The sequence below is a fragment of the Lissotriton helveticus genome, chromosome 5_1 (genome assembly GCF_964261635.1).
Source record: "Lissotriton helveticus chromosome 5_1, aLisHel1.1, whole genome shotgun sequence".
NCBI classification, from domain to species: domain Eukaryota; kingdom Metazoa; phylum Chordata; class Amphibia; order Caudata; family Salamandridae; genus Lissotriton; species Lissotriton helveticus.
The window spans coordinates 322,585,486-322,609,458 of NC_136065.1; the positions used below are offsets into that span (position 1 = coordinate 322,585,486).

General features: G+C 46.4%; 1 protein-coding gene across 2 annotated transcripts in view; it reads right to left on the reverse strand.

Annotated features, from left to right (window-relative positions):
* C1QTNF12 (C1q and TNF related 12) overlaps positions 1–23,973 on the reverse strand; it is a 197,401-nt gene that overhangs the window by 106,231 nt on the left and 67,197 nt on the right. The window lies entirely within an intron of this gene.

The window sequence follows — 23,973 nt, forward strand, 5'->3', positions numbered from 1 at the left end:
TTCTAATTTTTATAACAATAATACTGATTGCCTTTCATTCACTTTGGCCTTCACATATAACACAATCCTACTAAAAGTAGCAAGAAAGCCCAAAACAAAACTGAATATGTAAAGTTTCAAATTCACTACATGAACAACTGAAACCCCATTTATGGTTCCATGCTAATGGAAACCTATACACAAACACATAACAAATACAATACATCTCAATCTACAAACGTTTTCTTTGCATGCTGTCTGGCTCACAAAATAATGGTGGCCCAACAAGCCATACAAAAACCATATTTCGCATGCACCCCAGTGCTACAAAATGAGAAATTGCCCTAGCAGTGAGCTACAAAAGCTACTATTTGGAGGACATGATAATTGACCAACAGGAAAAAAAATTATAATCTCAATTTTCATAACAATTGCAATGATTGCCTTTCATTTACTTTGGCCTTCATATGTAGCCCCATCAGTTTCAGATTTACTACATGAGCAACTGAAAGACCTATTTATTGTTGAATGCTAATGGAAACTGATAAACAAATACATAACAAATGCAGTACATCTTAATCTACATATGTTTTCTGGGCATGCACTCTGGCTCACAAAATAAAACTGGCCAAACATGCCAAAATCCATCTTTCTTATCCACCCCTTGCAACGAAATGAAAAATTAACCTGGCAGTGAGTCACACAAACTACTATTTGGAGGACATGATAATTGGCCACTAGGAAAAAAAAAGAATCTACATGTTTTAGCAATGATTGCTTTTCATTCACTTTGGCCTTCATGTATAGCGCAACCCTACTAAATGTTGCAAGGATGCCCAAAGAATAAACTAGAGGGCATATGTAAACTTTCAGATTTATCCCATGAACTTTAAGAACCTTTAAACAAATAAATAACAAACAGAAAATATCTTCATCTACATAAATGTTCTTTGCATGCTCTCTGGCTCACAAAATAAAACTGTGTCCAACAAGCCAAACAAAAACTATCTTGCTTATGTACTCCAGTGCAACAAAATGGAAAAGTGACCTAGCAGTGAGCTACATAAATTACTATATTGATGACATGATAATTAGCCATTACGATTTTTTTTATTTTTTATAACAACCATGATTTGCTTTCATTCACTTTGGTGTTCAAATGTTGTACAATCCTACTAAACGTAGCAAGGAAGCCCAAAAGGAAAACTAGACTGCAATTGAAAGTTTCAAAATTACTTCATAAACAACAAAAAGATGCATTTATGGTCACATGATTATGTAAACCAATAAACAAAATAGATAACAAATGCAATAGATAAAAAGAAAGAAATCACATTAAATCTGATTATTATTCTGTAGTTATAGTTAGTATTCCCTAAAATAGGAATTCCTCGAATATTAGCTCCCTAATACCTTCCTACCCATTTGACGAATCACCACAAAACTTTCTACATTTTGAGATGATGTACATTTTTCTGATGAAATATTAAGGGGGTGCAGAGATAAATGGGGTCCCAAAATGCATTTTTCCACCAAATAATTTTCCATAACTATTGTATTTGATTTAGCGGGAAAATTGCTAAATGGATTTACATAAAACTTGGCAGGATTATACATTATGGTGCAGAAATGAAGCCTTTTGTGTACAGCAGTAATCAAATCAAAGAACTTTATTTGGTTATATTACAAGAAATAACCGTAAAAGTACAATAATAAAATACAGTTTGTATAAATTGCATTAAAATAATAGATAAAAACTTCTACATAAATTCATAACCTAAGCGAATTACGAGATTTAAAAATATTTTTTTTAAAAGCAGTGACAGATGCAATAGTAAATACGTTGTCTAAATGCTGTATCGCCAGGAAGATATACAAAATTCAATGCGCCCACAGTGAGGGGGAGGGGGAGGTGAAGGGAGGGGGATATATTTCACTAAATTATACATCACTAGTCAACATTCAAACAGCATTGAGCGTAAATCCACAATTCAAAACATAATTTGACATACATGAAAAGCCATAGAAAATGACATATATCATAACAGAAATTTTGCACATAAAAGATACTCCTATCCTGGAGACGTGGCGCGCGCGCAACACTGTTGGATTTTTCCACAAGCACTGCGGATGTTGACACTGCGGAGGTCGTGCAATTCAGACACGGACACCGCGCGTCACTGATTTGGTCCAATTTTGGAGAAAGAGCCGGTCGCAGGCATGCTCGCTCTACATCCTTTACGGATGTAGCCTGTACTGCCTCGACCCAGGAACTAACCTCAAGTTACATGGTGACTGTCTCATAACAAGGCATCACCTGCAGACGGGATACTCCCGCTCCGCCAGAGTTAAACGCCCCACCCCTCTTCACCCATCACGTCCTGACGAAGACCCATGCAGTAAGGATCGACTATCCTACAATATCCGGGTCGAAACGTAGACATCTACAATCAGGAACTCCTAACCCTAGTTTGATATATCAATCACTATAGGAGTATCTTTTATGTGCAAAATTTCTGTTATGATAAATGTCATTTTCTATGGCTTTTCATGTATGTCAAATTATGTTTTGAATTGTGGATTTACGCTCAATGCTGTTTGAATGTTGACTAGTGATGTATAATTTAGTGAAATATATCCCCCTCCCTTCACCTCCCCCTCCCCCTCACTGTGGGCGCATTGAATTTTGTATATTTTACGTCTGATTTTTCTAACATTGATTGCTTGAATGGTACAGTGAATATTAAAAACACTGGTCACCTTCATTCAGTGTGCTTTTGAATTCATCCAAATAATGTGTGTTTTAAAATAAGAATTGTGCTTTGGTCTGGGACCCCTTATATACAACGCAATTGATCACCCAGGTCCCACTGACTATATGGGTATAACCCCCCTTGTTACAACGTATCGCCAGGAAAGCAGGACGGCACCGTCTTAATTGTAATCTTTTTAGCACGGGGACAATCCACCTTTTTCTGGGTATGGAATAACATTTACAAAAGAACATGATGTACAGCAGTAAGGAGGGTAAGTATTTTTTTTAAATTATAAGGCATTTAACCTTAGTAATATCAGTCACTTCTGTACTTTTGAGAAGTTTCACAAAATGTAATGAAACTACTGCAGTACATGGAAGAAAAGGTATTTAAAAATGTATAACGAATTCTCCCTACCTATTAACACTTTAATTAAGTGCTAATAGACCGGGACCTACTACTTACCTATATATGTAAGGGCCTAACACTGAACACAGCCATTGTGTTTTTAAAAGAATATGCCTGCCTTTTCATTCTCCAAAAAAAGCCATTACCCCTTTATGTAGTGGCTTGTCATCACCATGTAATAGTGCAAAGTTGTTGCAGTATACCATGGCCCATACTATAACTAAGGCCTAGCTGTGGTATTGGATTGCGATATCCTTCCATAATTCATGGTGTCGCGTGAGCAACGCAATTCTTGAGTCAGATTTACAAAGGAATGCACAGCCACCATACGTAGCTTTGATTGGTAAAACTGGAGAAATGCAGCACAGCGCAATTCAATGTTTTGAGTTACTCTGCACACCATCATCTACATTGCTGCAAACTTTTGCATACATCCGCATGCCACACCACTGTAGCCACTCTATTATACGCTATTCCACTCTACACCACTCCACTCTACGTCTCTCCTCTGTATGAGACTCCACTCTATGCCACTCCACTCTACACTATTACACTGTATGCAACTCCACTATACGCCACTACAGTATACATCACAGCAGTGTACACCACTCCACTGGACACTACTCCACTATACGATATTCCACTGTACGCCACTCCACTCTACTCTATTCAACTGTATGCCACTCACCACTACAATACTCCACTGTATGCTGTCTCACTGTATGCCACTCCACTGTATGCTATTCCAATCTACGCAACTCCAGCGTATGGCACTCCATTCTATGCTATTCAATTGGACACCACTCCACTGTATGCTATTAGAACCTACCCCACGCTACTGTACACCACTCCGTTATATGCCTCTCAACTGTATGGTACTCCATTATACACTATTACACTCTGCACCACTCCACTGCACAGCACTCTGCTCTATGTTACCCCACTCTATGCTACTATATTGTACACAACTCCATTCCACAATATGCTATTTCACTCTATGCCCTTCCACTGCATGCCACTCAACTCTATGCTATTCCACTGTATGCCACTCCACTCTACCCCACTACATTCAATGCTATTCCACTGGACGCCACTCCACTGTATGCTATTACACTGTACACCACTCCAGTCTACACCACTTCACTGTACACCACTGCACTGTACCCCGCGGCACTGTACGCTACATCACTAAATGCTATTCCAGTTTACGCCACTCTACTATTCACCACTCCACTCTATGCTATTCCACTGTATGCCACTCCACTATTTGCTACTCACATCTATGCCACTCCAGTGTACACCAATCCATTTTACGCTAGTCCATCGGACGCCACTCCACTCTACGCCACTCCAATATATGCTGTTTCACTCTACCCCACTCCCCTGTACACTGCTCCAGTCTACACCACTCCACTGTACGCTACTCCACTCTACACTATTCTACTCTACGCTATTCCGCGCTGCGCTATTCTACTCTACGCTCTTCCACTATTCTCTACTCTATGTTATTTAACTGTACGCCACTCCATTCTACACTATTACACTGTATGCAACTTCAATTTTTCCCCCCTACCGTATGGTATTCGACTCTATTGCACTCCACTGTATGCCACTCCACTGTATGCTATTACAATCTACCCCACCCTACAAAACACCACTCTAGTCTGAACCACTTCACTGTATGCTACTACACTATCCACTATTACATTTTGCACCGCTATAGTGTACGCCACTACACCATATGCTATTACACTCTATGCCACTCTACTGTATGCAACTCCAGTCTACGCTACTCCACTCTACACTATTCCACTTTATTCCACTCCACTGTATGCTACTCCTCTCTACACCACTCTAGTGTATTCTCCTCTACTCTATATAACTACACTCTACAAAATCTACTACACTCTATGCGACTTTACTAGACTGTAACCCACTACATCCCTGTACACTCTATTGTACAACACTCTGCTCTGCTCTACGACAGTTTCCAACACTGTATGAAACAGCACTCCTCTCGACTGTATAAGATGCTGCTCCAATATATAAGTTTCCTCAACTCTAAACTGCACCACTTCAATGTATGCCACCCCTCTCTATGCTAATCCACTGTACCCAACTCCTCTCTATGCCACTCCACTGTACACCACTGCACACCATGCTATTCCACTCTATGCCACTCACTCTTCTATACTCCACTGCACAGTATTCCACTATATGCTACTGCACTATACGGTAATTTACTCTAAGCCACTACAGTGCATGCCACGCCACTCCACTCCACGCCACTCCATTGTATGACACTCTCCTCCACTCTATACAACTCCACTTTATAAAAGTCTACCACACTTCATGGCACTTTACTACATTCTACTCTACTCTATCCCTGTGCACTCCACTGTCCAACTCTATACTCTACTCTATACCTTCAATGTACAACACTCTGTTCCACTATACAAAACTTTTCTATATGACTGTGCACTCCACTCGTTTTTACGAGACCCAATTCCAATTTATAATAGTGTACTACCTACACTATGCCAGTACACTCCACTTCATGTCACTCTAGTGTGCATCACACCAATACCAATCTATTGTACATTACTCCACACTAATAGGGGCTCATTACGATGGCGGACGGAAGGACGTCCGCCGTCCTGGAGTAGGCGGAAAAAGCCCTTTTCCGTCCGCCTGCCGCGGACAGTCCGACCGCCATATTAGGATGGAAAAAACTGTCAAAACTCCGTACGCGGCGGTAGAGAGCGCACCGCCGCGGAATTACACCCGACCCCGCGGCGGACGTAAACAACCCAGAGACACCGCTGTACGGAATGACGTCTCCGACCGTGCCCCAAATCACGATGGCGGAAAACACACATAAAACCGCTGCGGAAAAACAACCTGCCTGAACACGGCGGATTCCCCACAGCTAACAAACCACACATTGCGAAGATACCCACCACAAGCAGCTCGCCCACATGGACCCAGCGCTACACGCTTTTCCGATACTCTTCGCGATCCTCCACCAGCAAGTCATGGACCATCATCGACGACGACGCAGGTGCCTGGACTGGTAAGTGTGCTTGTGGTGGTCTGCTCTCTGGGGACGTGCTGGACCCTGCCTGCCGTTTGCTGTGGGCCTGCCTTCTGCCCTCTGCATCATGTGTAATGGGGGATGCAACAACAGTGTACTCCTTCCTCTGCTTTAGCGGGCCGTGGATGGGAGTAGAGGTATGGGGGGACTCCACCGCTGATACATGTGTTGTACGTTCCTTAACCCCTTCCATGCTCATGATGGAACGGTTCCGTCATCAGCGTCGGTGCTCCGGTGCTGATGACGGAACTTTTCCGGCATGAGCCAATACGCTTTTAAACCCTTCAGCACTGCAGCGAAATTCGCGCAGCACTGAAGGGGTTAAACATCATCCTGAGTGCAGCCAGGGGTGAAATATGCCTGTCCTTGATGGTGCTCGTGTCCATGGGAGAACCCTTGGCCATGGGATGTGCCTTGGACATCGGAGGTGTCCTATCCCTGGAATGGCCCTGATCCCTTTCCGGTGCCCTGTCCCTGGGTGCAGACATGTCCATTGTAGTGTCCCTCTCCTTTGAAGCTACCCTGCTCTTGGGAGGTGCCCTTACCTTGGTACTGTCCTTGTCCTTGGGAGTGTCCCTGCTCTTGGGAGGTGCCCTTTCCTTGGTACTGTCCTTGTCCTTGGGAGTGTCCCTGCTCTTGGGAGGTGCCCTTTCCTTGGTACTGTCCTTGTCCTTGGGAGTGTCCCTGCTCTTGGGAGGTGCCCTTGCCTTGGTACTGTCCTTGTCCTTGGGAGTGTCCCTGCTCTTGGGAGGTGCCCTTTCCTTGGTACTGTCCTTGGGAGTGTCCCTGCTCTTGGGAGTGTCCCTGCTCTTGGGAGGTGCCCTTTTTCTTGGTACTGTCCTTGGTACTGTCCTTGTCCTTGGGAGTGTCCCTGCTCTTGGGAGTGTCCCTGCTCTTGGGAGGTGGCCTTGGCTTGGGAGTCACGTTGGTGGGGGATGGCAGTGTAGCATGTGAATCCATTTCCATACACACCCCTACATGATCCTGTCTGTCAACTCCAGTGTTGGACACGTCGTCTTCAGATAAAGAGATCACAGGCTTAGGGGAGGGTGTCTGTGCCCTCCGTGCCCTGCCTTGCTGCCTGTGGCTGCTCCTAGTGTAATAACCAGAATAAGAGGCCTGGTCTGAAGACTCACTCTCCCCTGTAACATCAAGTGGTGTGGATGGTTGTACAGAAGTAGCACCCTGTCTATGCGACTGTACAATGGCTGAGGACACAGTGTTTGCCAATGACTGAACTGTTCGGTGGAGACCAGCAACATCGCCATGCATCCCCTCCATGAATGCCACCACCTGCCCCAACTTCCTATCGTGGTCTTGGAATGCATTGATCATGTTGGTCTGCCCTACACACAGCTGTCGCAGCAGATCAACAGCCTCTGCACAAAGTGCACTTTGTGTCACTGGGGCAGGGGCGGCGGTTCCTGCACCGAAGGCAACTCTGCTCCCCCTCCTCTGGCGAGCACGAGCAGTACATGTTGCAGTGGGTGTCTGTGTGGGCCCTGTGTGCTGTGTCCCGACTGAAGGTGTCAATTGCCCACTCCCTGTGTGTGCCAACAGTGCGGACTCACCAACACTTTCTGAGGATGAGGGCGATGGTGTTTCCACATGCGAGTCCTCAGGGACGGTCCTGTCCCCCTCTCCGGGGCTGCCCCCTTCAGTGTCAGTATGCGTGTGCGTGACCTCTGATTCGGAAGCATTGCCACCACTCATCTCCGTCGTCTGTGGGTCAGTGCCCTCTGCCAAAGCTGAAATAGAGAGAAACGCGTTGTGAGTAAGTGCCACACTCACGTACTGAAGGACAACAGATCTAGGATTCCATTACATACATTGTACATGTAGCACACATCCTGCACACGTCCCACCCCTACTATCTGCACACATGTCATGCCATGGGACCACAGACCTCTACGGCATGTCCTGGAACCCTCAACTTCCGAGCAAGTGGGCTGTCCACCTGGCGGACATGGATGCCAACGCCTACTCCGCTAATGGCACCAGCATGGTATTTCAGATAAACATACGCACCACGGAAGCCACTACTGTGTCCGAGCAGCAATACATGCATTGAAGGCCCAAGTAACATACACAAACAATCTGCTTACCGCTAGTGTGCTGTTGTTCCCCACTCAACTGGGCGGACAGGTCAGGATGCGTCTCAGCAATGATACGGTGCATAAGAGGGGTCATGGTGCGGCGGGCCAGATGTGTAGATCTTGTAATCATCCCCAGTGTCATCTCCGCCACATTCTTGCTAAGCCTGGAGATGTCGTCCCAGCGCTTGTGGCAGTGTGTGTGTCGTCTATTGAACCCCTCCACTGCCCGTACATCACGTGCTATCATCCTCCACACGGCCTTGCGAACGTGCAGCTTTACCTGCCATGATGGGAGACAAGAGGGTAACGTAAGTGGACAGTATGACATGCACAAACATCACAGTAACACGATTCAACATGCAGCCATGCTCAGCACTACACATGTAAAGGTCCCACAGCACACCGCCAGGCCTGCAGAAGACAGGAGTCACTGAACACCTCATGACCAACAACATGTACACCACTGTACTTACCACCTGTCCGGGTGCACCGTAGAGCCGTTGGTAGTGGCTGAGCAAGCTGTCCACAAGGACATTCAGCTCCGCTGTGGTGAAGGGACGCGACCGGGTCTCTCGCACTCCCTGCATGGCAAGGTCCTGGACAGTGGCACAACAGCAGCAGCCGTTGGTCAGCTCAGCAGCAGCAGGTCGAGGTGATGGTCACAGGCAGCAGCCGTTGGTCAGCTCAGCAGCAGCAGGTCGAGGTGATGGTCACAGGCAGCACTGGATCAAAGCAGTGGATGTGTGCTTGTGAAAGTCACACATATATAGGGCCCAGAGCCCATGTCAGTGGCACACGTGGCCAGCTATTGGTTCCCCCTGGAAGCCTCATTCGAAAAGGCCCAATGACAGGCCCTGGTGTGGCGGGGCACTGTTTCCGCCATTGTCGATGGCGCATACGCGCCCCGCGTTCCCTCTTCCCATTGGCTGCCTGTGCACGTGCCGTCACGGACGCACATCGGCAACCGCAAGTGCGCACTTCCGCGACGGTTGCATCATTTGCAACAATGTTCAAATATGTCTTACATATTGAAGAATGAGTGGATGTATAAGTGTCTGGACGAAGGATTTAGTAGGTGCGTGACTGAATGTATGAGTGAGTGATTAAATGTGTCTCACTGAGTGCATGGGTTAGTGACTAAACTGTCTTAATTTGTGCATCATTATGTCTGTTGTTCTGTAAACTGCTGCATGTGTTGATCAGTAGCTATATGAGTAACTATATGGGTTATTGATTGATTGCCCAAGTATTTGTATGGGAGACTGAGTGTGTGTGTGGCTGGCTGGGAGGTGTGTGACTCTGTGCAGATCAATGTGTACTTGTATCAATGATTGTATAAGAGAGTAAGTATGTGTTAGTATATGTTTGAAAATGTAAGGTGCTCTATGTTTAACTGTATAGATTAGAAAATGGAAGTGTGATTGATTCTTTACATGACTGACTAGGTGTGTGAGTAACTCCATGGATGAGTGGCAGAGTGTGAGTGTCCGTATAGGTGTATGAGTGCATATGATAGTGTTGTAAAGATGAGTGATTGTATGTATGAATGATTGTATGGGTGAATGAGTGAATGTGTGTGTAGACGTAGGAATCAGTGAGTGCGTATGTAGTAACTAGTATTGGTGTGTCAATGGTTTAAAAAATTATATTCTGTATTTAACGCTGGGTGTAACAGAGTTTATATTAAAGTGTGAGGAGATGCATTGTATTGTCACATGTATGATATCATCAGTGATGTGACCATTGATGTCAAATGAGATGTCATCAGTGATGTCATCAGTGATGTCATTTGAGATGTCATCAGTGATGTCATCAGTGATGTCATTTGAGATGTTATCAGTGATGTCATTTGAGATGTCATCAGTGATGTCATCAGTGATGTCATTTGAGATGTCATCAGTGATGTCATCAGTGATGTCACTGACCATGTCATGAATGATGTAATATGTGACATCATCAGCAGTGGATTGCGGGTGCGCGATATATAGTTAGTGCAACTAACTATATATGGAATTTCAATGGTTTTGTGTGAGTAAAATAAGGTTTTGTAAATGCTAATTCCTAACTATATATGGTGTATAACCTATGGTTTTTTCAGTGAATTTTCAAGGTTTTGTAAATGCTAATTCCTAACTATATATGGTCTATAACCTATGGTTTTTTGAGTGAATGTAAATGGTTTTTTAATAGCAAATATCAAAAGCTTTAAAATGTATTCTTCTTTAAATCGAAAAATATATTTTATATGTTTTTAATACAATTTTTTTTAATAATTTTTTTTGATTCGCTCCCGGTCCACGAACCGGGCAGCTTCCCGTTAGCTCAGTTTGGTGCCGCGACCCGGTCCGCGAACCGGTAAACGTTCCGTTATCGCAACTGCCGCGTTAGAAAACAACATCGTGACGCGTCGCGTCAGCGCGACCTATCGCGTTTGCCGCGTAATGCGTCTTATGACGCGCCGCGTTAGCGCACCCGGAAGTATTCCGGAGCGCGAACCGAGGCGCGAAGCGCAGCTCCCCGGAAGCGATCCGGGGCGCGTCGCGTAAGCGCGACGTATCGCGTTGCCGCGTAATGCGTCTTATGACGCGCCGCGTTAGCTCAGTTTGGTGCCGCGACCCGGTCCGCGAACTGGTAAACGTTCCGTTAGCGCAACTGCCGCGTTAGAAAACAACATCGTGACGCGTCGCGTCAGCACGACCTATCGCGTTGCCGCGTAATGCGTCTTATGACGCGCCGCGTTAGTGCACCCGGAAGTGCTCCGGAGCGCGAACCGAGGCGCGAAGCGCAGCTCCCCGGAAGCGATCCGGGGCGCGGCCCGCAGCGCGTAACGTAAGCGTAACAGGTCATGTGACCTGTAAATAAAACTTTTCATTGGTTCATTTCACTTTTGGTTTCCTAATGATGTAAGGCTAGGTCATGTGACCTAAAAATAACACTTTTCATTGGTTTAGAACTATTTTTTTTCCAAAATGATGAAAGCCCCCACCTTTTTTCTCACTCTGACTTTCAACCTTGTGAGAGGAAGACCTATTTTGCTTACTAAAAAATGGCTTCAGTAGTAGCTGCAGCTGGTGGACCCCCACCACCACCACAACCACCTAGGAAGGAAGGACCACCTCCACAGTTCCTTCCCAACCCAGAGGAGGAAGAGGACGAAGAAGAGGAAGAGGAAGTACAGCCAAGACAGTTTTTACGTGAGGAGCCCCGGATATCTCACCGCAAAGATAGTTTTATTTGGCAGTTTTTTTCTTTTCCTCAAGGCAAAAAAAAAGTGAATGCTCGCCACGTGACATGCCTCATATGTAAAGATGTTTTATCTAGAGGCACAGATAAAAAGTATTGGTACGGCAACTATACTATGCACCGTCATATGCAGAGGTGGCATCCACTGAATTACAGTGTTGCAGAGATGCGTCACCTCCAAGACAACCCACCAACTCCTGTGGCCAGTACATCGGCACAGGTAACTCTGTCGGGGCCAGAGGCACGGGAAACAGTGCCAAACATTCAACAGAATTTTGTGCACATGAAGATAGTGTGCCTTTATTGTGGTAACCTACTCTCATGTGCAAATATGAGTATCAATTTGATAAACAGAGCATTTGAAAACCACAAGTGCTCAAAACGCCCCTAAAAATAAAAAAAATTTTTGCTCCTGTTGAGCCCTTTCTAATGCCTGTTTTTCGTTGTTCCCCCTAAAAAAAACCCAAAAAATATATAAAACCGTTCAAAAAATACAAAAAACGTAAAAAATTGTTCAGAAAAATAATAAAAAAAATATAAAACAACAAAAATAATAAAAAAAAGTTCTTTTCAGAACTACCTCCCCTTTATAAAAAAATTGCTAGAATGTTTAGCACTCTGGCAACCTCTATTTCTTTTGGTTCGCTTCCCGGTTCGCTCGCCGGTACGCGAACCGGGAGCGAACCAACATTTAAAAAAAAAAAAAGAAGAGTAAGTATAAGGGAAGTAAACAGAGAGTAATGTTAAAAGAAAGACAGCTATAGGGAGTAACACAGAGATACTGTTTAATAGATCTATTTACCGAAGAAAAGATGGAAGAGGGTATAATTGTGAAAAACAAAATAGATAAGGAAGTGAAAGAAAACAAGCATTGGAAATGCAATAGGTCTCGCATTAGAAAAGTTGTAGTTATTGGTCTTGTAAATGACATTTTTTATTTATTTGTTTGTTTTTAAAATTGCTAAATTGATGGCTTTGTCATTTACAATGCCAATAGTTATAACTTTCGCGAATGTGACACCTATAGCATTTGGAATGCAACATATTTTGTATTTACGTCACTTAGATGGCAGCTCTGGTCGTTAGGCCACATCTATAGAGAGCAGGAGAGTGCAGCAGGGGAGAGAAGCACAGCAATGCAATAGGTCTCGCATTAGGAAAGTTTGAGCTATTGGTATTGTAAAGGACACATTTTTTATTTATGTGCTTGTTTTGAAAATAGCGAAATTAATAGCTGTTATTTACAATGCCAATAGTTTTATCTTTCGCAAATGTGACACCTATTGTAACACAATATGTGTTGTGAGGGTGAGTGAGGGTGAGGGCTTGAGGGTAAGTGAGGGTGAGGGGTTGAGGGTGAGTGAGGGTGAGTGAGGGTGAGGGGTTGAGGGTGAGGGGTTGAGGGTGAGTGAGGGTGAGTGAGGGTGGGTGAGAGTGAGGGTGAGGGGGTGAGGGTGAGGGGTTGAGGGTGAGTGAGGGTGAGGGGTTGAGGGTGAGTGAGAGTGAGGGTGAGGGGTTGAGGGTGAGTGAGGGTGAGTGAGGGGTTGAGGGTGAGTGAGGGTGAGTGAGGGTGAGTGAGAGTGAGGGTGAGTGAGGGGTTGAGGGTGAGTGAGGGTGAGGGGTTGAGGGTGAGTGAGGGTGAGGGGTTGAGGGTGAGTGAGGGTGAGGGGTTGAGGGTGAGTGAGGGTGAGTGAGGGTGAGGGTGAGGGGTTGAGGGTGAGTGAGGGTGAGGGTGAGTTAGGGTGAGGGTGAGTGAGGGTGAGTGAGGGTGAGGGTGAGTGAGGGTGAGGGTGAGGGTGAGTGAGGGTGAGGGTGGGTGAGGGTGAGTGAGGGTGTGTGAGGGTGAGTGAGGGTGAGTGAGGGTGAGGGTGAGTGAGGGTGAGGGGTTGAGGGTGAGTGAGGGTGAGTGAGGGTGAGGGTGAGGGGTTGAGGGTGAGTGAGGGTGAGGGGTTGAGGGTGAGTGAGGGTGAGGGGTTGAGGGTGAGTGAGGGTGAGGGTGAGTGAGGGTGAGGGGTTGAGGGTGAGTGAGGGTGAGTGAGGGTGAGGGGTTGAGGGTGAGTGAGGGAGAGTGAGGGTGAGTGAGGGGTTGAGGGTGAGGGGTTGAGGGTGAGGGGTTGAGGGTGAGGGGTTGAGGGTGAGGGGTTGAGGGTGAGGGGTTGAGGGTGAGGGGGTGAGGGGTTGAGGGTGAGTGAGGGTGAGGGGTTGAGGGTGAGTGAGGGTGAGGGGTTGAGGGTGAGTGAGGGTGAGGGGTTGAGGGTGAGTGAGGGTGAGGGAGTGAGGGGTTGAGGGTGAGTGAGGGTGAGGGGTTGAGGGTGAGTGAGGGTGAGGGTGAGTGAGGGTGAGTGAGGGTGAGGGTGAGTGAGGGTGAGTGAGGGTGAGGGTGAGGGTGAGTGAGGGTGAGGGTGGGTGAGGGTGAGTGAGGGTGGGTGAGGGTGAGTGAGGGTGGGTGAGGGTGGGTGAGGGTGGGTGAGGGTGGGTGAGGGTGAGTGAGGGTGAGGGGTTGAGGGTGAGTGAGGGTGAGGGTGAGGGTGAGTGAGGGTGAGGGGTTGCGGGTGAGTGAGGGTGAGGGGTTGCGGGTGAGTGAGGGTGAGTGAGGGTGAGTGAGGGGTTGCGGGTGAGTGAGGGTGAGGGTGAGTGAGGGTGAGTGAGGGGTTGAGGGTGAGGGGTTGAGGGTGAGTGAGGGTGAGGGGTTGAGGGTGAGTGAGGGTGAGTGAGGGTGAGGGTGAGGGGTTGAGGGTGAGTGAGGGTGAGGGGTTGAGGGTGAGTGAGGGTGAGGGGTTGAGGGTGAGTGAGGGTGAGTGAGGGTGAGGGGTTGAGGGTGAGTGAGGGTGAGTGAGGGTGAGGGGTTGAGGGGGAGTGAGGGAGAGTGAGGGTGAGTGAGGGGTTGAGGGTGAGGGGTTGAGGGTGAGGGGTTGAGGGTGAGGGGTTGAGGGTGAGGGGTTGAGGGTGAGTGAGGGTGAGGGGTTGAGGGTGAGTGAGGGTGAGGGGTTGAGGGTGAGTGAGGGTGAGGGAGTGAGGGTGAGTGAGGGGTTGAGGGTGAGTGAGGGTGAGTGAGGGTGAGGGGTTGAGGGTGAGTGAGGGTGAGGGTGAGTGAGGGTGAGTGAGGGTGAGGGTGAGTGAGGGTGAGGGTGGGTGAGGGTGAGTGAGGGTGGGTGAGGGTGAGTGAGGGTGGGTGAGGGTGAGTGAGGGTGAGGGGTTGAGGGTGAGTGAGGGTGAGGGTGAGTGAGGGTGAGGGGTTGCGGGTGAGTGAGGGTGAGGGGTTGCGGGTGAGTGAGGGTGAGGGTGAGTGAGGGTGAGTGAGGGGTTGCGGGTGAGTGAGGGTGACGGTGAGTGAGGGTGAGTGAGGGGTTGAGGGTGAGGGGTTGAGGGTGAGTGAGGGTGAGGGGTTGAGGGTGAGTGAGGGTGAGTGAGGGTGAGTGAGGGTGAGGGGTTGAGGGTGAGTGAGGGTGAGGGGTTGAGGGTGAGTGAGGGTGAGGGTGGGTGAGGGTGGGTGAGGGTGAGTGAGGGTGAGGGTGGGTGAGGGTGGGTGAGGGTGGGTGAGGGTGAGTGAGGGTGAGGGTGAGTGAGGGTGAGTGAGGGTGAGTGAGGGTGAGGGTGAGTGAGGGTGAGGGGTTGAGGGTGAGTGAGGGTGAGGGGTTGAGGGTGAGGGAGGGTGAGTGAGGGTGAGTGAGGGTGAGGGGTTGAGGGTGAGGGGTTGAGGGTGAGTGAGGGTGAGTGAGAGTGAGGGTGAGTGAGGGGTTGAGGGTGAGGGGTTGAGGGTGAGGGGTTGAGGGTGAGTGAGGGTGAGTGAGGGTGAGGGTGAGTGAGGGTGAGGGGTTGAGGGTGAGTGAGGGTGAGGGGTTGAGGGTGAGTGAGGGTGAGTGAGGGTGAGGGGTTGAGGGTGAGGGGTTGAGGGTGAGTGAGGGTGAGGGGTTGAGGGTGAGTGAGGGTGAGTGAGGGTGAGGGTGAGGGTGAGTGAGGGTGAGGGGTTGAGGGTGAGTGAGGGTGAGTGAGGGTGAGGGTGGGTGAGGGTGAGGGTGAGTGAGGGTGAGGGTGAGTGAGGGTGAGTGAGGGTGAGGGTGAGGGTGAGTGAGGGTGAGGGTGAGTGAGGGTGAGGGGTTGAGGGTGAGTGAGGGTGAGTGAGGGTGAGGGTGAGTGAGGGTGAGGGTGTGTGAGGGTGAGTGAGGGTGAGGGTGTGTGAGGGTGGGTGAGGGTGGGTGAGGGTGAGTGAGGGGTTGAGGGTGAGTGAGGGTGAGGGTGAGTGAGGGTGAGGGGTTGAGGGTGAGTGAGGGTGAGGGGTTGAGGGTGAGTGAGGGTGAGGGTGAGTGAGGGTGAGGGTGAGGGGTTGAGGGTGAGTGAGGGTGAGTGAGGGTGAGTGAGAGTGAGGGTGAGTGAGGGGTTGAGGGTGATGGGTTGAGGGTGAGGGGTTGAGGGTGAGGGGTTGAGGGTGAGGGGTTGAGGGTGAGTGAGGGTGAGGGGTTGAGGGTGAGTGAGGGTGAGGGGTTGAGGGTGAGTGAGGGTGAGGGGTTGAGGGTGAGTGAGGGTGAGTGAGGGTGAGGGTGAGCGAGGGTGAGTGAGGGTGAGGGTGAGTGAGGGTGAGGGTGAGGGTGTGTGAGGGTGAGTGAGGGTGAGGGTGTGTGAGGGTGTGTGAGGGTGAGTGAGGGTGAGGGTGAGTGAGGGGTTGAGGGTGAGTGAGGGTGAGGGTGAGTGAGGGTGAGGGGTTGAGGGTGAGTGAGGGTGAGGGGTTGAGGGTGAGTGAGGGTGAGGGTGAGTGAGGGTGAGGGGTTGAGGGTGAGTGAGGGTGAGGGTGAGTGAGGGTGAGGGTGAGTGAGGGTGAGTGTGAGTGAGGGTGAGGGGTTGAGGGTGAGGGGTTGAGGGTGAGTGAGGGTGAGGGGTTGAGGGTGAGTGAGGGTGAGGGGTTGAGGGTGAGTGAGGGTGAGGGGTTGAGGGTGAGTGAGGGTGAGGGGTTGAGGGTGAGTGAGGGTGAGGGGTTGAGGGTGAGTGAGGGTGAGTGAGGGTGAGTGAGGGGTTGAGGGTGAGTGAGGGTGAGGGGTTGAGGGTGAGTGAGGGTGAGGGGTTGAGGGTGAGTGAGGGTGAGGGTGAGGGTGAGTGAGGGTGAGGGTGAGTGAGGGTGAGGGTGGGTGAGGGTGAGTGAGGGTGGGTGAGGGTGAGTGAGGGTGAGGGGTTGAGGGTGAGTGAGGGTGAGGGTGAGTGAGGGTGAGGGTGAGTGAGGGTGAGGGGTTGAGGGTGAGGGGTTGAGGGTGAGGGGTTGAGGGTGAGTGAGGGTGAGGGGTTGAGGGTGAGTGAGGGTGAGGGGTTGAGGGTGAGTGAGGGTGAGGGGTTGAGGGTGAGTGAGTGTGAGTGAGGGTGAGGGGTTGAGGGTGAGTGAGGGTGAGGGGTTGAGGGTGAGTGAGGGTGAGTGAGGGTGAGGGGTTGAGGGTGAGTGAGGGTGAGGGTGAGTGAGGGTGAGGGTGAGTGAGGGTGAGTGAGGGTGAGGGTGAGTGAGGGTGAGTGAGGGTGAGGGTGAGTGAGGGTGAGGGTTGAGGGTGAGTGAGGGTGAGGGGTTGAGGGTGAGTGAGGGTGAGGGGTTGAGGGTGAGGGGTTGAGGGTGAGTGAGGGTGAGTGAGGGTGAGGGTGAGTGAGGGTGAGGGGTTGAGGGTGAGTGAGAGTGAGGGTGAGTGAGGGGTTGAGGGTGAGTGAGGGGTTGAGGGTGAGTGAGGGGTTGAGGGTGAGTGAGGGTGAGGGGTTGAGGGTGGGTGAGGGTGGGTGAAGGTGAGTGAGGGTGAGTGAGGGTGAGTGAGGGTGAGTGAGGGTGAGTGAGGGTGAGTGAGGGTGAGGGTGAGTGAGGGTGAGTGAGGGTGAGTGAGGGTGAGTGAGGGTGAGTGAGGGTGAGTGAGGGTGAGTGAGGGTGAGGGGTTGAGGGTGAGTGAGGGTGAGGGTGAGTGAGGGTGAGGGGTTGAGGGTGAGGGGTTGAGGGTGAGTGAGGGTGAGGGTGAGAGATGAGGCGCCTCTGCTGTATTTGCATTTGGTAAAACAGCCTTAATGATGTGTTGAGAGGCGCCCCCCTGCCATTGTTGCAGGCCGCCGTGTGGGGGCCTGCTAAGTGTACGGGGAGGGGGCAGCAAGCACAATTTATGGTGTCTAAAGCGACCCTTTCCTGAGAGACAGCCCTGGAGACAGAGGATGTTTATTTCAAGGAAGTCCAGCGGCCTTCGCGTCTGGGCAGCATTTAGTAAAAAAAAAAAAAAAAGTACAAATATTTAGAAGCATTTACATATGCATTTAATCCATCGTGCAAGTCTGTCATTGCACGCGGGTGGAATGTTTGTCTACTTGCTGTTTATTTTTGACATCAACAGATGCAGGGAGGGTGACGCTCTGTGAAGGAGTGCAGCGTGGGACCCGTGGTGTACGTGGCTAGTGAACGTGAATAGTGCGCATATAGTAGTTACTGCAACAAAACCTACAAAACCGCATAAAACCTAATTAAAAAAAAAGAAAAAAGAGACAGGCTGTTATAAACAATGGAATTTACACACGTGCTTGTTGGTGATGTATTCGCCTACATCACTTATAAAACAAGACGGATTGAAGGCAGAGAAGGGGGGGGAGGAGAAATGCGACATGGCGGGCAGGGGAGGGGGCGGAGTGGGGAGAGGGTGTTAAGCAGCAGGGGCCTTTGAAGTGAAGCTAAGCTTCACTTCAAAGGTGTGGGAGGAATGCGGCTGAGGGAACAGACGGCGATTTGGTGATGTGCACGCGCATTTTAGGTCAATGCGCAAGCGCATTGACCTAAAAGCCACGGGCACAGCACCAAATCGCCGCAGTTAGGTAAACTTTGTTTAAAGCCCTATAGTCTCGTTCTGCTCAATGCGCATGCGCATTGACAGGCGAGACCTAAAAAGGAGAGTAGAAGAATAACAAAGAAGAGTTTCTTAGAGAATGTGAGTGAATGTTCAAAATAAGATTAAAACATGTGGAATAACACAGAGAAAAAACTGAAAGCAGAAAAGAAGAAGTAACAGAAAAGGAATAATTGAAACAGCAAAGAAATGTAAATAACATAGGGGCATATTATCAACATAGGCGATAAAAGTTTTGCAGCTTTTATCGGCAGAAATGTGCCGCTAAAGCCGCTTTTGCAGCAGTTTTCTGCCGATAAAAGCAGCGATAATTTTATTGGCTGTGTTGATAATATGCCCCTTAGTGTGCTTCAACTACACAGAGAAAGCATAATGAACAAGTAGTGAAAGAGTGATCAGTCAGAGACAGTGAGAGTAATAGAGACGGAATGAGTGAACAAGAGTGAGGAACTATGAGAAGAGAGGGACTGAGAAAAAGAGTGGAAGCAGTAGAGTAAGTAAGTAATAGAGAAAGGAATGAGGGAAGTAGCAAAGGCAGGAAAGTGAGGGTTAAAGAAATGAAACAGTGGAACTAATAGAAGTTAAATGTGATAGAAATGTAACGAAAAGAGTACAAAACATTTACCTTATAATTGCCGTTAACTTAGTCACTTGTTATTTTTATACTTTCAATCTGTGAAAGAGAGAACAAACATTTGAAAAATATTAAAACATGTATTTAAAAATTAGAAAAGACAAGGGAAAAGATTGAAGGACAAACAGTTTTTCAACAACTTTGACACTTACAGAAGCCTCAGCTTCTGCATGCCCCTACACAGTCCTAATTATATACATTTTAAACTGACAGTATCTTGCTGGAGATGAAGTGAGGCCTATCTTGCAACATGGTGCATCTTTTGCACTGCTGCTGTCTCACAAAAGTGACGCAATGGCAGCGCAAAAGAGGTGCACAGCCATCATAAAACTGTCCCTAACATTTTAAATGATTGTTTCAGGATGCCAATAAGGTGTGTCCTATCCAGAGGTTTGTTTGAGGTGAGGCTTACTCAGGGTTGCAGATGAAATTTCGGCTTGTTGAAGACTACAGAGGAGATAATACATGTGCAGGCCTACCAACGAAGTGAGTCGTGTGCACTGCACTCTTGAACAAATGTCAGACCTCTTCTGTCTCCTGGAACAGGCCTAAACCTTATCTACACAATGTGATGTGTAATTTTAGGAAACACAGGTAATGTATTTGAAAAACGTGCAATTTTTTTAGCTCATTCCACAATCACATCACCTGTGTTTCCTTTGCTTAGGTATCTCATTGTGCAGATGTAGTCTATCATATGAAAGACTACGTAGAATGTGAGCACTGTATGCAACAACTTTGACACTTACAGAAGCCTCAGCTTCTCCATGCCTACTACACAGTTCTAAATGTATATCATAAATACAAAAAGTACAGAATTAATTATACATGTTAAATGGTTTATTTTTGCTGTTCTCAGAATTTATCAAATTTCACTAAAAACAGTGACTTGAAGGTATTCATCATATAACAGCGGGGGAAAAAAAACACAATCAAAATGATTGTGTTTAAAAAACCCATATAACATAACCAATCAGAAATCAGAACTCCTCAAAAGTAACTTACTTTCCATGACGTCGAAGAATATCCTATGAACAGCTTACACTCTGTTGTGCTGTTATTATTTTCAGCCCGCCACTTTCTGAAAAAAAAGCTCCATCGTTTTGACAAATATGTTACATACAATAAATTACTTCTCGCTCTCTACCGCACTTTTCCACAAGGCCAAATCGTGTAAGAGCCATTTATAACTCTTGGAATTCTTCTAAGCAAATCCCGTCATTTTGTATTTCCTCAACTTTCAGAAAGAAAACGTTCAAGATCACTTTCACAATCATGTACTAGTAATATCTTACCCTTCTTGCTGACTCATGTTCTACATTTCCTATGACACTGATACTGCTTACTATGAAGCAGACTTACACTACCTCTATGACTACTACAATTATTTAATTCTCTACATCACTTTTAATCACAAAGCAATTTAAAACAGTAGATAAAATTATATCAACCCCTAGAATCATTATAGGCTAGTTACCTACCCTAAATTCTCTTTTCTGAAAACAGAAAGTAAGAATATTTTTAAGTAAAAAGGCAACATTGTATCGTAGTCAAATGGGAATCATTTCCGAAACAGCAGCTTTTTTTACATTTTCAATAAGCTGTGTAATAAGCGGATCTTGTCAAAGGACCATCATGTCATATAATAGCTGCAGTTACAAATGTTCTTCCTAAAATCAACGACTGTGTAGCCACAACATTTGTAATTAAAGTTGAAGACTTACTTTCATCAGGTTTATATAGTTGGAATTTTAAAATGACATTATAACCAAAAGTTTGGACAAATAATCTAGACAGCATTGCAGACTTACATTACCACTACTCCATGTTTTGATTGGCTGCTTGAATTAGCTTATTAAAAGAAACAGTTTTTCTGAACTCATTCAAAGTGCAGTTATTTTTCCATGACGTCAAGTGTTATGGTAAGAACACCGTTTGCTTTGGGAAATACTCTGTTGTCCTTTAACTAATCCATGCCCACCACTTTCTGTGAGAAAACCTTCTTTTTTTCCAGGAACTATTTAAAACTCAAAAATAACTTTTGACTCTGTACTACACTTATCCTCAAGGCCAAATTATGTAGGAGCCATTAGAACCTCTTGAAATTCCTCAGAGCAAATCCCGAGATTCCTTCCCTAAATTTTGGTTTTAAAAACACCAGGTAAGAATTTTTAAGGTCAAAAGGCAATTTGTTTTTGAAAGTTAAAACAGAATCATTGCAGAATGACCAGCCATTTCTAGACTTTAAATAATCTGTGTAATGTCCTGATGTCATTGAAGGACCATCATGATATATAATTGCTGCAGTTACAAAAGTCCTTCCTGATATTGACAACTGCGAAGCCACAAAATTTTTAATTAAAGTTGTCAATTTTGTTCCATCAGGCCTACATCGTTGGAACATTAAAATGACATACTGGCCATATGTTCGTATAAATAATGTTGACAACATTTCAGATTTACATTGGCTACACTCCATGTTGTGATCAGCTGCTTTTACTAGCTTATTAAAGGACACTGATTTACTGTCTGGCAAAGTTAAATATATAAATCTTTCTGAGTCTACACTAGTAGTACTTGATACCCTACAGTTCTCGCAGTCATGCTGCCATTGATAAGAAAGCCCAAACAGGTGATCTACATCTACACCTTCAGCATGCAATACATCAAGCATATACATTAAAAACTCCTGACAATCTTGCTGAATATTTTGAGAGAATTGTGTTTGACCTGAACATCTGTCTAACAGATTTCGAATTTCAGACACACTTTCTATTTTTGTTCTATCAGTGCTACATTTCTCTAACACAGAATTTAACAAACTGCAAAATCTTTGATCCGAATTGACCACAATCTCTTCTTTTACATTTTCTAGAGAAAACAAAACATTAACCACTACATTAGCATAGCAGTTGACACCAGAACTGTTTTCAAATTGAAAACCAACAACATCTTCAACAGAATCCTTTTTCTTTCTGCTTATAATTTCAGGTTCATCGACTTTTCGTCTTTTTGCTACAACCTCCCTACTATTGGTCACATTTCTTCGTTTCCGGTCTACCACACGTTTCTCAAACAAAGGATATTGAGGCAAATGTGGCGCATACTCTCTTCTTAACCTATTGTATTCCTTAACACAATCTAGATCCGCACAAATGTTTGTGACATCACACTCAATCAAGTACAATCCCGATAAAGTTCTAACTTGTGACAATGCCACATATGCCATACCCTCCTTGAACACAGAACTGCCAATATTCACCAATGCACTGCCTACACTTAAACCTTGCGATTTATGGATTGTCACCGCATATGCCAAGCAAACAGGAAACTGCTTACGGCGAACATATAAGTCTTTTACAAGCAAAAACCTAGCAGAACAACGACCAATTAGCTGTACTTCCTCAATGCCATCAAATTTAATTTTTAAAAATTCAATTCCATCTCTATTTCTGTATTTCACAAAATCAACAACATTACCCATTGATCCATTTACCAGACCTTTTTCAACATGTAAATTCCTTCTTAAAATTATACGGCAATTTAAGCACACATTCAGAGTCTTTTCAAAACCTGCAGTTTTAGATATAGTCTTCTCTAATGAATCCAATTTTGATTTCAAATTCTCAGACAAAATAATTGTGATCCCATATGCTCTACTCTGTCAATAGCTTCCAGTTTCACAATCTCTTGGTTTTCTAAATGCAACATTTTGTTGTTGAAGATGGCACATTCTGCAAGAGTTGGCATCAAACATATTCCAGATTTCTTCTCAGTAATTTTCTGAAAAATATTCTCAGGCACAACGTCTTGTTCTGGATACAAATTTGACAGTAATCGTGCATGTAAAGCTTCTTTCCCATGCTCGGTGACTTTTCCGATTCTAACATCTTGTAGAATATTCTTGTAATCTTCATCCTTCGCCTGACGCATATTTTCACGCAGTTCAGCATAATTGAAGTTTAACCATATATTAACGTTGCCAATGCTCCCTAGGCACTTCCTGGTATCTTCATGCGTGAGCATTTTGAACACAGGTTGTCCTTTTACTGGTGTCAGCTGCAGAAGATCACCGAAAACAATGATGTGTTTGCCACCAAATAACACATCATACTCTGTTTTGAGAACTTCTTGCATTCTCAAATGCACAAAGGCAAGCATGAGATTGGAAATCATACTTACTTCGTCAATGATAAGAAGTTTCATTTTCTTCAAGACTCTTGAAACTTCACAACAAGCATCTCCAGATAACTTGTGGTATTGTAATTTGTTATCATGCTCCACTGGCAGCATCAGTAGACGATGCAAAGTAATACCTTTAATGTTATGTGCTGCCAGTCCAGTTGGAGCGGTGACAACACAAGACAGCGATGACTCAGTCCTCTTCTCCACTCACGTACAGTCGGACAGGCTTCAACGATGTACATGAGCACTCTTTCTTCTCATGACTTAATCCATGATCAATTTGGTTGGTAACTTCGTCATATATTTTCCTCTGCTCAACGTTGAGTTGTCTTTCCAAGTCTTCTAAGTTAACCGCATCCTCCTGAGCATGTGCCATGGCTCTTTCCACTTCATTCATGGCAGTGGCAGCTTCATTTTCGATAACTGGTCCTCCTAGTGGATCCTGACTCAATGAAACAGAACTCTGACTGTCCTGAGAACTGTCTCTAGCAATCTCGGCTGCAATCGTTGCTTCCTGCTCGATTTCCGCATTCAACATTTCTAGATATTTGGGAAAAACAGGACATTCTATGGTCTCCTTGGCGGCAGTGAAAGAGTCTTCGTAACAGAGGAAATCTCCAAGCAGTTCCTCTTCTGCACGCCAAGGCTTGAAAAGTTGCAAAAGTGCTAAATAGAAAAACTCCTTTTTTTCAGGAGATTCGCCACTCAATTTTCGATGGTTTACCAAGTGGCATTT